Source organism: Protopterus annectens, chromosome 8.part0 (genome assembly GCF_019279795.1).
Source record: "Protopterus annectens isolate FY-2018-M chromosome 8.part0, PAN1.0, whole genome shotgun sequence".
NCBI lineage: Eukaryota > Metazoa > Chordata > Ceratodontiformes > Protopteridae > Protopterus > Protopterus annectens.
The window spans coordinates 588147824-588164575 of NC_056741.1; positions in this window are offsets into that span (position 1 = coordinate 588147824).

The following is a 16752-nucleotide window of genomic DNA, read 5'->3' on the forward strand; positions in this document are numbered from 1 at the left end:
ATAGACATAATGCATTCAGCCCATGTTCAGCATTAACATGATATTTATTTATGAAAAAACAGAGGTAAGAGAGAGACCCTACTAGTGCAGGAAAGGTCAAAGTTTGTATCATCAAGGTGACAAGTACGATGATGTTAATACAGGAAGTACTGCCTCCGTAAGTCATTGGATAGCCAAAGTTTCCAAGCAGGAAATAGTAAAATTAAACAACAGCATACTCAGTAAATTGGATTTGCAGAGTGAGAAGCCATCCAGTCATCCCAGAGGAAGGAGAAAGACAGCAGATAGGTGCAAAAAAAACTTATGTAATCACCATAATGTTCCATGTTTGTTGTCCTTGATCTCGCCTTCCATCATGCCTAGTACTAGTTACTGAGATCTTGTTTGTGATAACCCATAACACTAGACCACAATGTGCTGATATATAACTATAGATGTATATAACAAAATATGTATGTGTATACATACATATACAAGACAAAACCATCAAGCCATTAGTAGAAATTCTTATTCTGTCCAACTCATAAGGCAGGAAGGGAATCAAGGCCTATATAGCCAAAGATGGATAACTCCTCTCAATCCTCCAGGAGGAGGAAGGAGGGTGGAATGCAAGAAGGAAGGCGAGATCAAGGACAACAAACATGGAATGTTATGGTGAGTATGTAACTTCTTTATGTTATGTTGTCCCTATCTTGCTTTCCTTCTTGTTGGTTAGGACCGTGTCCCCAGCACCTTCTTCTTGGGTGGCTCAATGGATTATACTCTTCAGAACTGTGGAACCAAAGGATGCCCTGATGTTCATCGTGCATACAGCTGCAGTCATAACAGATGGGTTCTCCTGCCGTCAGGCGGGTCCTCGGTCAGCCGAATTCCAAAGTCTAGGTCCGGCGTCGGTTGTCATCGCCTCCTCCCTGACATCAGTGCGACAGGGGTATAAAAGAACCAGCCAATGCCATTTTCTTCAGTCTTTCTTGCCGCGCGGTGCCCGAAGCAGAAGCAGTTCGCAAGTGCCGGTCAGCCAGCTCCTGAAATTACGAAAAATTTTGAAACCAAAGTCTTCTTGAAAGCTAAGTACCCCGTTGGGGAAACTTTTCTTGCCTCAGACCGATGTCAGACAAAGTTAACAATTGTATTTCATGTGGGAAGCAAATACCGCATAAGGATTTCCATTCCCTCTGTATACCTTGTTTAGGCCCAGACCATGACATCTCGGGCTGTCGCTTTTGTGCTACATTCAATAAACGCACTATTAAGCGTCGGGCAGAGTTCGCCCAGCATTATTTTGGGAAAGCATTTAACTATATTATGTCGTCGGAGATTCCGACTCCAGTTTTGTCTAAAAAAACGCAAAGATAAGGACCGACACACGAGGTCCGCGGCCTCTACCGACACCACGCCAAAGCCGACTACACGTGGTCCGGTTCTCAGTGAGGCACCTACGCAGCCCCTGACTACCGACGACACTTCATTGGCGGTGTCCCCTGTGCCCGAGGTCGCAGGCTCCTCGGCCCACACCCCGACTACAGATACCGAAGCCACTCTTGGCGTTGAACCTCACAATGTGGACAGGTCTACCTCCACTCAAGGTGTCTTCAGACCTTCCTCTTCTTTTTCCATTAAGGCTTTCACTAAGTCTAAAACAGCCATGCACTCTGAGACAAGCTACACAGGGCCCATCTCCAGGCCCCATGCCTAAAAAACAGATGCTTAAAATGGCTGAGGATTTAATTACTCTTATCAGGGGTTCTCAACCCCACGGACAAAGGCCCAGAGTGGAGGAAGAATCCCCCTCCTCTGATCAGGGCTCCATTATTTCAGAGCACTCTGATGATCAGGAACATTCTTACTCCCCTTTTGAAGACTCTGATGCAGAGGAGTCCATTCCTTCTGTATCCCCCCCAGAGGATTACTCATTTGGGGAAACTTTGCATACCTTAAGGGAACACTTCCACTGGGAAGGCCAAGATTATTCAGATTCCAAGAAAAGGCTTAGGGAATTTCTCTTGCTACCTCAGCACAGACCTCTGGCTATACTTCCTGTCTTGGACATCCTAGATGATGTTTACTCGGAGGTCTGCCTTAACCCGGATTCTCTGCCTCCAGCCCCAGTCAAGCCTGACAGGTACTACAGGGTCCCTGACTCACACCAATTTCTATACAAAAGCCATGCTGCTGACCTAGAAACCATCTCACAGGGCCCCAAGGGAATTAAGGCCTCCACTGCTAAAAATCCATTACCTTCCAAGAGAGATTCCAGATCCTTAGAAAGGTGGGGAAAAAAGGTATATACCTCGGCTACCTTAACCATGAGGGCCTTAAACTGTCAGTTCCATATGCTAAAATACCAACAGTTTTTGTTATCACAATTGAAAAATAAAATGTCACAACCTGAACAACCAGACTTGAAGGAGTTGCAGGATTTGATGCATAGTGCAGAACAAGTGGGTAAGCATACCTTACAATGTGGTTTTGATGCTCTAGAGGCCTCATGTAGAGCTGCTGTTACAGGATCAGTCATATGTAGACATGCCTGGCTCAAGGAACAAACCTTGCCTGACCATGTCAAAGCTAAATTACTAGATGCCCCTCTGCAAAAGGATGTATTATTTGGTGCTAATGCTGAGAAGTTATTAAGGAAAATGGAGGAAAAAACTAAATCAATGCAAACTGTGAAGGATTTTCTACAGGTACAACCCCCACGTTTCAGTAGAAATTGGCCTTCCAAAAATTGGTCCTTTCCAGCCATGGACAGACCCCAAAGAGGTAGATACAGGTGCCCGAGGGGCAGAGGACAACCCCAAGGATTGTTTAGAGGCAGACAATGGCAAGCTCCTACACAAAGAGGTGGTGAGGATAACTCGCAATCATTCAGAAAGCAAACCCAATGACTTTCCCCTTTGCATGCCAAGCAAGACTCAAATGGCAGCCCCCTTAGGAGGAAAACTGGCATTATTTTCAAAAAATTGGCATATTGTCACAAAAGACAAATGGATCCTGGACATTATAAACAGAGGCTACAGATTCCATTTTCACACCCTTCCAAAAATGAGAGGCATGCCGAACCTGCCACACAATCAAAGGGCAGAGGCACAAAAACAAATTACAGATCTCATAGACATGAAAGTGATTCAAGAGGTACCTACGCACGAACAAGGTCAAGGTTTTTATTCCAGACTATTCCTGGTACCAAGGAAGGGAAAAGATTGGAGACCTATTTTGGACCTATCCATCCTAAATACATTTCTACTCGTACCAAAATTCAAGATGCTCACTCTACAGCAGCTTCTTCCCATGCTGGGCAAGGAGTCTTGGCTGGTAACATTGGACCTCAAGGAGGCATACCTGCATGTTCCAATCAGACAAAATTGCAGAAAATACCTCAGATTTCTTGCAGGTTCAACCCATTATCAATTCTCTGCATTGCCCTTTGGCTTATCTACTGCACCCAGAGTATTCACGAAATGCCTGGCATCAGTAATTGCCTACTGCAGACTTCAAGGGATACAAATATACCCCTATTTGGACGACTGCCTGATCCAAGTGGACAGCAAGCACATTCTCCTGAAACATCTGGCTTATGTAATAAGGTTGTTGAACTCTCTGGGATACACAGTCAACAAAAAGAAATCAAGGCTAATACCCTCTCGGAAGATTATTTTCCTGGGTGCCAACTTGGACACAAACACCCAGATGGCCTACCTCACGCCAGAGAAGCAGGGGCAACTAACTCAATACTTCAGAGCACTAGCAAATTGCACCAGGCTGACTTCAAGGAAAATCCTGCAGGCTCTGGGATTCATGGCATCTTGCATCTTACTAATCCCATGTGCAAAGCTGCATATGAGGAAACTTCAATGGTGCCTGAAAAACCTATGGTCTCAACACAGCCACAGTTTGGAAACAATAATACCACTAATTCCATGTCTACAAAAGGAATTTCTGTGGTGGGCTTAAGCGTGCCAAACAAACACAGGTCTTCCATTCAGCAAGCCTCAAGCAAATCAAGTCATCACAACAGACGCCTCGGATTATGCCTGGGGGGGCGCACATGACAGATCGGTGCATTCAGGGCAAATGGTCCCAAAAAGAAAAGCACCTTCACATCAATCAAAAGGAAATGCTAGCAGTAATAAATGCTATTAAAGACCTTCTGCAACCAGGTCAACTATTGATAAGAACGGACATAAACAAGCAGGGAGGAACGCATTCATACCCCCTATGCAGACTGGCCATGTCACTTTGGAACAGGGCCATGGACTTACAAATCAAACTACAAGCACAGTACCTACCAGGCAAGGAAAACACGCTGGCAGACAACCTAAGCAGAAATATGACAGACCCACACAAATGGAAGTTGCATCCAAAAGTTTTTACAGAAATAATCCAAGCATGGGGAAGGCCAGACATAGATCTCTTTGCCTCCCACAAAAATTACCAATTGACAAAATTCTGCTCAAGGATTTTTCATCCAAAGGCCTGGAGAGTGGACGCTCTCTTTTTCAGTTGGACATCAATGACAGTTTATGCCTTCCCACCTCTTCCTCTGCTGCCCAAAGTTCTACTGAAAACCAGAGCAGACAGACCAAAGATGATTCTCATTGCTCCAGACTGGCCAAGACAACACTGGTACCCACTCCTGAGGAGCCTGACGCATTCCCCACCATGGACCCTGCCTCTAATGCCTCTTCTCCTGACTCAGCACAGCTTCAAAACTCTACACAGCCAGCTAAAAACACTCAATCTAGCCGCATGGAAGATTCCTTAGCATCACAACAGACCCTACTCTCCAAGGAGGTGCAGGATGTCATTTTGGAGGCCAGAAGGCCGTCAACTAGAAAAGCTTACTCCACAAAATGGAAACGGTTTTGTGTCTGGAATGAGAAAAAGGGCCAGGATCCCAGAAAACTGAATTTATCTCAAATACTACAGTATCTAGCTGAGCTGCTAAGCAGTGGACTTTCATTCTCCTCCATCAAAATCCATGCCTCAGCCATTTCTGCAGAATACAACACTGATCCACCCTTATTCTCTCACACTCTCTTAAGACAGTTCCTCAGAGGGGCTAAGAATCTAAGACCCCAAGGAAGCAACCAATACCTGCTTGGGATCTCAATTTCATTCTGGAAAAACTGGCCTTGCCTCCCTTCGAGCCAGCTGCCTCATCAGATTTGCAATATTTGTCCTGGAAAACAGCTTTCCTTCTGGCTATTACCTCAGCTCGTAGAGTTTCAGAACTACAAGCTCTCATGGCGGTGCAGCCTTTTATCATCTTCCATCAGGACAGAATTTCCTTATGAACCAACCTGTCCTTTATGCCTAAAGTGGTATCCAGGGTAGCTTTGAATCAGGCCATACACTTACCTACCTTTTATCCTAATCCTCAAAACAAAGGGGAGAGATTACTACATTCCTTGGACATCCATAGACAACTGCATTATTATTTGGACAGAACAAAGCCTTTCAGAAAATCAGAACAGCTCTTTGTGTCCTATGCTGTAGGAGCTCAAGGAAAGCCACTTTCCAAACAGACAATCTCAAAATGGATAGCCCACTGCATACATTTTTGCTATTCTTTTCATGGCAAAACTGTACCTACAGGCATCAGATCTCACTCCACAAGGGCCACAGCTACCTCTGCAGCTTTCCTCAGAGGAGTTCCTACCAAAGATATTTTGGAAGCAGCCACTTGGAGTTCTGTGCATACCTTCTCCAAGCACTACCACCTACCATTATACTCCAAAACCAGAGCAGGCTTTGCCACTGCAGTCTTGCAGGGCATCCTGGCTCCTCCTAGTTCCACCTAGTGCCTACCACCCCTTTCTTAGCTTTGGGATTCTACCCATCTGTTATGACTGCAGCTGTATGCACGATGAACATAGTACCGTTTTGTACCTACCATAAATGTAGATGTTCGAGTGCTAATACAGCTGCAGTCCAGGTTTCCCTCCCTCCTTCCCCTCTTGGGACAGGCCTTTTGGCTAACACCTCTTCATACAACCTGATTGGGGTATTCATTTATGGTGTATTTGCTTGCAACTACTGTATTTTGATTATATTGCATTGCTTTATTACATAAATTTATGTATTGCCTTCCTTCTGGGGGCACCTGACATCTGGGGCAAGAAAAACTGAAGAAAATGGCGTTGGCTGGTTCTTTTATACCCCTGCCACACTGACGTCAGGGAGGAGGCGACGACAACCGACGCCGGACCTAGACTTTGGAATTCGGCCGACCGAGGACCCGCCTGACGGCAGGAGAACCCATCTGTTATGACTGTAGCTGTATTAGCACTCGAACATCTACATTTATGGTAGGTACAAAACTGTACTTTCCGGGAGGCCACATCTACTTTGTAATGAAGGTATGGGGGTTAACCCACATAGCTGCCACACAAATTGAGGCTAAACGCAGTCTGGCCTGAAAAGCATTGGCAGTAGACAAAGCCCTAGTTGAGTGTCCTCGAATTTTCCCTGGTGGTAGTTGTGTGAGATATAGACATAAGTAATGGTATATGAAATCCATTTTGATAAAGTCACTTTCGATACTGAAGTTCCCTTTTTGTTTTCTGCAAAGGATACAAACAGTCAGATTGTCTAAATTCCTGAGTCTTGTGCAAATAGAAATGTAATCGTCTATGAACATCCAGTTGGTGGAGATTATACTCTGCCTTGCCATGGTTCGGAAAGAACACTGGTAGTTCTATCGATTGATTTAGATTGAACTCTGAGCAGACCTTTGGTAGAAAGGAGGGGTTGGTCCTGAGAGAAACCCTATCTTTGGGGAAAATTAAATAAGGGGGATGAATGGAAATGGCTTGTAATTCTGATACCCTCCTAGGTGAGGTAATGGTGATCCAAGGTATGGAATTCTCTTCCCAATAAGCTAACGTCTTTACCATCACTAGTTCTATTCAAAAAAGAACTAAAAATCCACTATAAATCACATTGGCTCTGTCCTTGTACAAACCCTGACTAACATTCCCATGAGCAATTCTACATACAAGTAGGCAATTTTTGTCTTATTCAACTAAGTGTGAATTAACCTGAATGTAATGAAATGTAACCAATCGTACCTTCTATTGTAATAATCTTCTCTCTCTTAATACAATGTAATTTGTCTTTATGTCTTTTGTAACAATATATCATTGTTTAACCCTGTTGGAGCTTTTCTCCCCGGGACTCCGCTGAAAATGGACATGTATCCAGTCGGACTATCCCGGTCAACAAATGTAAAATAAATAAATAAATAAAATAAATTTTCCAAGTCAAAAATTTTAGAACACAAGAACTAACCGGTTCAAATGGAGGAAGAATCAAGGCAGCTAGGACTAAATTTTGATCCCAAGGAGGAAGTGGTTCTCTTATTGGGGGTCTCAAAAAGATAGTACCTCTCAGAAAGGCTTTGCATAACCTGTGGGACATAATATTGGAACCCATTTCTCCCATATGAAAGCTGGAAATAGCAGTCAACTAAACTCGGATAGTTGCTGCTGCTGCTCCTTGGTTAAAAGTTTCAACCAGGAATTCTAGTATCTTTGAAGTGGGTGTAGTAAAAGGATCAATATTATTTTTGACAGTTCAACAAGAGAACCATTTCCATTTGCTAGTATATAGTTTCCTCACGGAGGATTTGTGAGAGGAGATGAGAATATGTTGTACGGCCGGGGAGATGTCAGGAAGCCTGGCTAAGCCGGGAAGTGGAGGAACCAAGCTGTCAGCTTGAGGATCTATAAGGAAGGATAGTGTGTGCCCGACTGATGCATCAGCAGGTCCAGAGCTGGGTCCAGGTTCCAAGTTTCCTCCAGAAGTTGGGGCCATAGAAATGGGAACCAGATTTGATGAGACCAGTAGGGGGGCAATGAGGATTAGCTTGCAACCCACCAATTTTGCTTTCTGAAGAACCTTGGGAATCAGAGGAAACAGGGGAAAGAAAGGCATACAGAAGTCCTGGGGGCCAATCGTGAACAAGTGCATCCCAGGGTGATTGTCCCAGTGGGGGGACTAGGGCGAAATAGCTGCTGCATTTGGCATTGATGAATGTGGCAAAAAGATTGCAGTAAGGCTGGCCCCACTTGCGAAAGATCTGGTTCGCAATGTCCTGTTTCAGGGACCACTCATGAGGCATAAGTATAGCCCTGCTTAGCTTGTCCGCTATCACGTTGGATTTCCCTGGGATGTTCGTCATGATCAGAAAGCATTAGGAGGACACCGCCCATTGCTATACTGTTCGGCCCTCTCGACATAAGGGGTAGGATCTGGTTCTGCCTTGCTTGTTGATGTACCATATCACTGACATGTTGTCTGTCTGAATCGCAATCATGCCAGTGGGGAGAGACTTGTGAAGTGCTTGCAGCACCAGGAGCACCACTCTTGTCTCGAGGACATTTATGTGCAAATGGTACTCATGTTGTTGCCAAGTTCCGTGAACAGTCTATCCCAGATAATATCCCCCCACCCTATCTAGGAAGTGTCCGTGGTCACTGTGGCCACTGGTTGGGGGAGGATGAACATTCTGCCTATCATCAGCTGGTTGGACTGAAGCCACCATTTTAGGTCTTTCTTACATGTCTCCATGATGAGCATTTCGTGGGACATAGGTAGGTCTTGCATGGACCATTGAGCAAAGAGGAGCCACTGCAAAAACCTCATGTGGAAACACGGCAAAGGAACAAGAGTTATAGCTGCTGCCATTGATCCCAGGACTTTCAGAACAAATCTTGCTCGAGTCTTTTCCCTCCTGATTAGAGTTTCAACTTGGTGTCGAATGGTCGACACCCTTTCCTGAGGCAATTTTGCTATCATGTCTTTGGTGTCTAGATCTGCTCCCATAAATGTAATATATTGACAAGGCAACAAGGCAGACTTTTTGTAGTTTATAGTGATAACTTGCTGAGAGCAGAGGTGTATTGTGGTGGTCCTTGTCTCAGTTAGTTGATGCTCGGTGGTGACTGTAAGGAACCAGTCGTCCAGATATGGAAATACCCAGAATCCTAAATGCCTCAGATGAGCCTACCCAGAATCCTAAATGCCTCAGATGAGCCATGACTACTGCCATGCATTTGATGAGCACCCTAGAGGCTGTGGTGAGGCCAAAGGGCAGAGCTCTGAACTGGTAGTGACTGGCTCCCAGCCGGAAGCATAGAAATCTCCTGAATCATCTGTCTATCTTGATATGGTAGTACGCATCCTGGAGATTGATGGAGCACATCCAATTGTCCTTTCCCAGAAAGGGAAGTATGGACTGCAATGTCACCATCTGGAACTTTGTCCTTTTGACAGACTTGTTGAGTCTGCTGAGGTCCAAAATGGGCCTCCAGTCCCCTATTTTCTTTGGTACTAAAAAGAACCGTGAGTAAGTTCCGGATCCGATTTGGTCTGCGGGGACTTCTTGGATGACTCTTTTTCTTAGCAATTTTTGAACTTCTAGAGTTGCTTGTTCCCTCAGATTGGGTGGCACATCTGGGATGGATTTTTGTTTTTGGGGAAGAGGTGGCATGGAGAAAGGAATACTGTGTCCCCTGGATATTATCAACTGTACCCATGTGTCTTCTGTGATAATCTTGCCAGGCTTCTGGATACAGTGACAATCTTCCCCCAACTACCTCAAGAGGTGGACAGGTGGGCTCTCTTTCAAGAGCGCTGGAAGGGCCTCCCAGAGAACATATCTCTTTCACCCTGACTCTGTGGACCCCTCTGCCACACAGGCGGCGTCTCCCATTATTATTCCCCCCTCTGCCCCAGGGGGAAATTCACCATGTGCATCAGGCGAAGTTCCCTGGGATTTCTGGAACCACATTTTTCCACCATTTTGACCTTTAGAGTAAGGTCTAGAAGGTGCAGAAAAACATACTCCCACGGCAGAGAGAGTCTTGCCATCCTGCTCGCGCCTAGTTAGTCTCTTTTACCTTGGGCCTGAACAACAACTAGCCATCAAAGGGGGCATTGGTAAAGGAGGACTTGAAAGGCTCTGCAAATTGACAAAGGCGCATCCAAGAATGTCTCTGTAAGGCGACTCCTGTCCCTGCAGCCCTGTTCGCTCCATCGGCTGCATAGGAGATAAGCCACATAGAGGAGTTAACTACTGAAGAAAAGGTCGCAAGCTGAGAAGCAGTCTTATCTGCAGCTGCTGCAACTGTAAGATCCTGTAGGGTATCTCCTAGCTCTTTCAGGAGATCCCCCTGAAGACGGGTGAACTGGGATAGATAATTCAGTGACTTGAGAGTAAAGGCCGCTGAAGAAAAGACATGCTTCCCGTATCTGTCCATGGTATGAGACTCTTTGTTTGGCAGATGGGCAGAAGTAGAAGTCTCTGCTAATTCCTTCTTAGTGGCCGCTGCTACCAACATAGCATCAACTGGCGCACCCCTGGTTATGAAGGATTTGTCATCTGGGGCCGTTATGAATTTATTGGGCCTCCGTGGAACTGGTTCCATCAATTCTGGAGAGCTCCATGCCTTTCGACTTACTACCCCTAGCAGCGAGTCAAATGGCAGAGACACCAAAGAGGTGGAGGGTTGGGAACCAAATGCATCCAGGTACGAGGCCTCATCCTCAGAAGGGGAAAAGGACTTCCAGCCACCCCTCTGCTTGAGGATTTCCAGGATGTCTGAGAATGAGACATCCTCAGAGGGGGACTGTGGGGACCTTTCTGAGTCCTCCAAGTCCATGTCTGATGTCAAAGCCTCAGGGGAGTCCACATGCTTCCTCTTATATGTCCTCTTCCAAGGGACCTCTTCAGGGGATGCTCTGGGGAGGTTTCAGAAGAGGGGGGGTCACCCAATGGGGCGTCCTGGGGCACTGGTTCCCTACACTTAGAATGGAGGGGTGGTGAGAGGGAAAACACTGGCTCTGTAGAGGATGGAGTAGCTGAAGCCAAGGGGGGAGCTGTCTGAGAGGACAGCGCACGCCTCATCACCTGAAAGGTTCCATGCTCTTGGCTTGAGAGTGTCCCTAGCTTCGAAGAGTTGAGAGACTTCTCCCACACCGAGGGTGATGGCTCTGAGGCTGATGTGGGAGCCAAACGCACCTGCGCTGAAGCTCCAAGAGGGAGAGTGGGGTCAGACAAGGGTCTGATGCCGCCCCCACTGGAGCCGATGAGGGAGTTTCAGATCCCAGATCCCTTGATAGAAGGAGGTATCAAGGAGATCGGAGTGGATGTCAGAGCCAAGAGACTGGAGGTTTTTGGATGGTTCCATCACAATGACTTCCATGCATACCTCTCAACCGCACCGAATTCCTCGGTAAATACCAGTTTTGAGGGCAAAATATTGGGGTGCCAAGGATTCCTGCATGGCCCCTTTAATTTCCAAGTTTCCTTTTTTTTTTTTTAATCTCCTGATGTCATCACATGCAGGGCATGCACGATGATGTCGGCTTCTTGCAGACCGGTATGTATGTGTGGCTGTGCAGAGTATAGCTTTCAGTTCATCCCTTCATTTGCCAACTGGATCATCTTTTCTCAAGGTAAAAAAATGCGTAAATTCATAATGTAAACACTAAACAGAAGAGAAATCCTAATATATGCAACAGAAGCAGCTGTACTTATTTAACAGCTCGGCTGCAGGCAACGTTTGTTTACAGTGCTTTTGATTCTTTGAGTCTGCTTTCATTCGTTTCACAATTTCACTTATTTACCGGCTAAGCTTTACTTTTTTAACTGCTGCAGGACAAACAGCAGCAGCTTTACTTATCTAATGGCTGCAGAGTATAGCATTCATTCCCAGATCATCTTTTCTCCCAGTAAAAAATGTTACAGTGAGAAATTGAAATCCTATAAGATAAAAACAGTACCACTAGCTTGCTTTACTTATTTAACAGCTTATGGTTCAGCTGTAAACTACGTTTATCAAGTGATTACTGTGCTTTTGAGTTTGCTTTTGTTTCACTTTATTTATTTAACATCTGAGATAAGTTTTACTTTTTTAACTGATGCAGGACAAACAGCAGCACCTTAACTTATCTAACGGCTGCAGAGTACAGCATTCATTCTCAGATTGTCTTTTCTCCCAGTAAAATGTAAACAGTGAATATTGAAATTCTATAAGACAAAAACAGCACCATTAGCTTGCTTTACTCATTTTAACTACTCGGCTGTAGGCTACGTTTATTAAGATTACTGTGCTTTTGAGTCTGCTTTTGTTTCACTTTACATATTTAACGGCTGAGATAAGTTTTACTTTTTTAACTGCTGCAAGACAAATAGCAGCAGGTTTACTTATTTAATGGCTGCAACTGCAAGCATATTACATTTGTTTATGTGCGAGCTCAACTCAGATACATTTCAAGGGCAGATTGTGTTCTCCATAGAAGTTTGTTTCCCATGCATGAGTGTAGGATAATTTTGTTTGCATAAAAATCAATGTTGTGCATCATTTTAAATAAATTTAGACAGAAGACTGCCTTTACTTCAGCAGTTTGTTTTCTTGTATGAATGAGTGTGTTACACTGGGGTGAAGGGGAAGGCTGCCAAACAAAACAGCATACATAAAAAACAAGATTTGAGTTGTGTTAAAGATAAAACTTCCTTGCATATGGAAGTACATTTCCTGCATGTATATGAATAAGAGAAAGTTGGTTTTATATCTTGCCAACAGCAAATAAATAAAATACAATCCAGGTACATAATGTAAGAAAGTCTCAGGGGAAAAATACTGTTACTGTGAAAGGCAACTTTTTTCAAGTGTGCAATGTCTTTGTTGGGGAAACTGGTCTGTGGACCAGACAATCTACACAGTTATCAAATTTAAATAAATAAACCCTATCATTAAGCCTTCACAATTGTATTAGTGGGATACAAGTGTGAAAAAGGGAAGTTTCTTTCTTTGTTTAACCCCCTCCAAAAAAAAATCAAGGTGCACAGGTTAAATAAATTCCAAAACAAAACTTCAGCCACTCCTAAGCATTGTACCAAGGGCTCTGAAAGCAAAGGCATGCAACACAAATTTAAAATTGAAACGTAGAAGTGTTTATATATTTCTGCTGGCAGTCCATATCCTAGCCTCCCCTTACCACACTGCCCCCACCTTAAAACAGGACATTGCCTATGCTTTCAGGACCTTCACATTTGTGCATTGATGACAGAGCTGTTAACAGTTTACTTAAATCATTGTAAGGCATGCTTATTTCTTCAATGAGATTTCCTTTCCTGGATTAAGAAACAACTGGGCTCCCATGGGATTTACTCCTGGAAAGCTCTCTCTTTATTATTTTAACAGCTGCAGGAGAAACTGTGCTTTTATTTACATATTGGCTGCAGGCATTAGAAAGTCAATGTACTTTACTTATTTAACAGAGAAACTGTGCTTTCATGTACATATTGGCTTGCAGGCAGGAAAAAGTATGTTTTCGTTTTAATTTAATGGCTGCAGGAGAAAGAGAGAGTGAGTGAGTGAGCGTGTGTGTGTCTCTTTGGCTCATACTTTTGGTCTGTTGTCTGTTCTTCTGTGGTTTTCTGGCAAATCCAGTGAGAAATGAATTCACTAAATAATGATAGCCATTTAAATGTCAGTCTTCCTATCTTTCAGGAAACAGTAACACAAAACATTTTATTCTAGCAACTTTTCTAAGATTATACAAGCAATGTTTAAAATGTGTCCCTGGTTTTGTGATTTTGTCCCACCCCCCAATAAATTTTGGCTTTTTCCAGATTTCTTGTGCTGCATTTGTCTTCAGGGGGAGAGAAGTTTAGTGCTGCTTGTGGCTTATGCCAAGTCTGTTTGTTAGTAGGGTAACAGGTACAATACTTGCTTTTGATGCAGAAGGCTGTGGGTTCTCCTGCCACAGTATGTAGATGGATTGCTGATACTGTACTGTGTTGTACTTTTAAAGGGGGTGGATGCTGCAGTCCTGAGAATGTCCTCTTTGGTGGAGACATCTAGACTTGTAACTATGAACCTGTTATCAGTTTGCCATCCATTCCCTATTGCAATATTACTGGCTTAACATTTTTTTAATGTAACATAGGCAATTTATTCCTCGAGGGCAACAAACGCTTTATTTGTAGATGAAACAATGAAATATAAAGTTGTTTGCTAGCAGTAACCTCTTCATTAGTTACATATATATTACTATTTATATGTTTACTAATACTGGTGGATTGTAGAGGTTACTCAGACTTTTATGATGGAAATATTCTGAACTGGGCAGTTATGTCATTATTGGTTCATGCATTTTGTTTCATTGCTTACTTTAAAAATGTTCAAAACATGTATGAAAGAACACATGTATGTTATGTGTGCAATGGGCCTATGATTTGAAAACAGCCCAAAGGTAATCTTTATCCACCACTGGCCAGATGCATTTTCTTTGAATGTGGGTTTCAATGCTGTTTTAATGAATGTTTCAAGGGCAGAGAAGTTTTAATGCTAAGTCTATTTTCATTGTGAGACTGTATTGCTTTGTTTAGCAGATTTCTATTAGTGTTTGTGCATTGTGCTGTAAAATGTAAAAATAAAATTCAAATAATCATTGTAGAAGTAAAGCAGTATGCACATTAGTGTTTATGGTAAATGGGGTGAAATAGCCAGGTAATGGGACATTGGAATAGCTGCAGGGGGACTCTGGTGCCATATTTTGGTTGTCTGTTCTTCAGTTTGCATTTGAAAGTTGGTATCCCACAATTCCATTGAAGCGGGTGGGGTTACATAATTATGTATGCAAATTTTGTGTTAATCAGTATACAGATTTGTAACTTTTTTTCATGGGCCTTGTCCAGATTTTTCATGTTTCCAGATTGAAAGGTATGCTTCCATGCACTGTGGCTCCAAGCTCAGCTGAGTCGAAGGAGGAATAGACGATCCGGAGGGTAGAGTAGTCTGCTTCACATCTATACGGGCTGGGCTCGATAATATTTTGGCGAGAGCCAGTGTCTTGAGAAGCCTCTTCACCACCCTCTCCACATCATCGTTTGAAAGATTCCTGGATGACCGAGAGGAGTGGGTGGATGATCGGTGACTGCCCGCCACAGACTGTAGAAGTGGTGACTGTGGAGCAGACTGCACCGGTTCCAAGGAAGGAGATCTATGCTTTTATGACTCCTAGATGGTTCTGAGGACACTGATGGAACCACAGGAGATAAGGTCTTGTCAGATCTGAGAGGTTTCGGATCCGACAAACTAGTAGATTTCTCTTTATATCTCGACAGCTCCGAGGTCGGAACCGACAGAGGTGTCAGTTTGGGGGATTTCCCTGGTTTACTAGCCTGAATCCCTTCCACTGGAGTGTCAAAAAGTCCTTTCAGTAAACCTCGCAGAATAAGCTTGTTTTTGCTCTCCTGCAGAACTCTGGCACTGAAAGCATGACAAATAGAACACGAGTCCTGCAGGTGCATGGCTCCTAGACAATAAACACAACTCATATGTCCATCAGTCAGGGATATTTTTTGGGAGCACAAGTCACATTTTTTGAATCTAGAAGGTTTGGATTCTTTGGGCGCTTCTTTGGACATTATCACAACAACAATAAGCACAATACAGTAACATACAATACACTTAAATTTATAGATATCAAGAACAGGAAATCTGCAATTCTACAATAACCACAAAAAAACTATGTCTAACTATTTTTTTTTATAAAGAGCAAAAGCAGAAGGTAATGGAAGGTAACAAAAGGGGGGAGAGCCTCTAAGTTAAACAACAACTCCCCCAACCGAGGAGAGTCTCTAACGTAAACAGCTACTCATCAGAAAGGGAGAAAGAGAGAATAAGGGGGAGCCCTCTAACTTAAACGGGCTAAGAGCAAAGGGGAATCCTCTAAGAAAAAACAGATTTGAAATGGGGAATAGGCCTGAAGAAAAAATGACGGCCAAAACAACAGCAATAACAACCAGAAAGCGGAGATAGGGATGCTAAACAAACACTACTAAACTACAGAAAGAATCCTGAATAAATATAAAGATTTAAATACAGAATATAATAATAAAATTCAAAAACTTACCCTGAGCCAGTATCCAGCAATCTCGAAGCTTCAAGCGGCAAACGAGATCTGGGTAACTAGTGCTAGGCATGATGGGATAGGGTCTAGCCTTGAGCCAGTTTTAGCTCTCGAGTTTTAGAATACATTTGAGTCGGCTCCGAACCCAACCAGCAAGAAGGAAGGCAAGATAAGGACAACATAACATAAATAGTTACACTTGATATTTAAACTACTTGGAGTTATTTGTATGCAAGTCAAGATCTTGAACCGCAAATAGCAGTTTCAAGCTTCCCTGGATAAGCGTAGGAGGAGTGACTCAAAGATAATCATGGAAAGGAACTCCTCTGGCATGTGTGTCTTGGGTCACTTAAGTCTAGAATTATCTTTATGGTGCCAAAAGGAATATGAAATGATGTCTGATTCTTTGCAAATTGAGTAGGAACTTCAGCTTTTTCATCCCCCACCTTACCTCTTGTGTTTGATGGTGTGAGATATTTGACAAGGACAAAAAGAGAGGAAAAGGAAGAAAGGAGGGCAGGAGGTACCTTCTTTTTATTATCTACACTGTCCACACCTTCCTGATTATGGTGGCCCAAATACAGGCAGTGAGAGAGAACAACTTCCAACAACCTCCAAACAACAGCAATCAGAATGTGAATCAGGACTGCTGTGGCCCACCCTAAGGTTATATCTTTCTTCCTCCACAACACTAAGAACACATCCCCTAGGCCAGAGACCTTGCTAGACCCCAGCAAGAAATGTCTGTTGGGATCCAGCTTCCTCTTATGTTGGAACTACAGTGAGCAGAGGAACCATGGCCTCCACTGATGTCACTACATT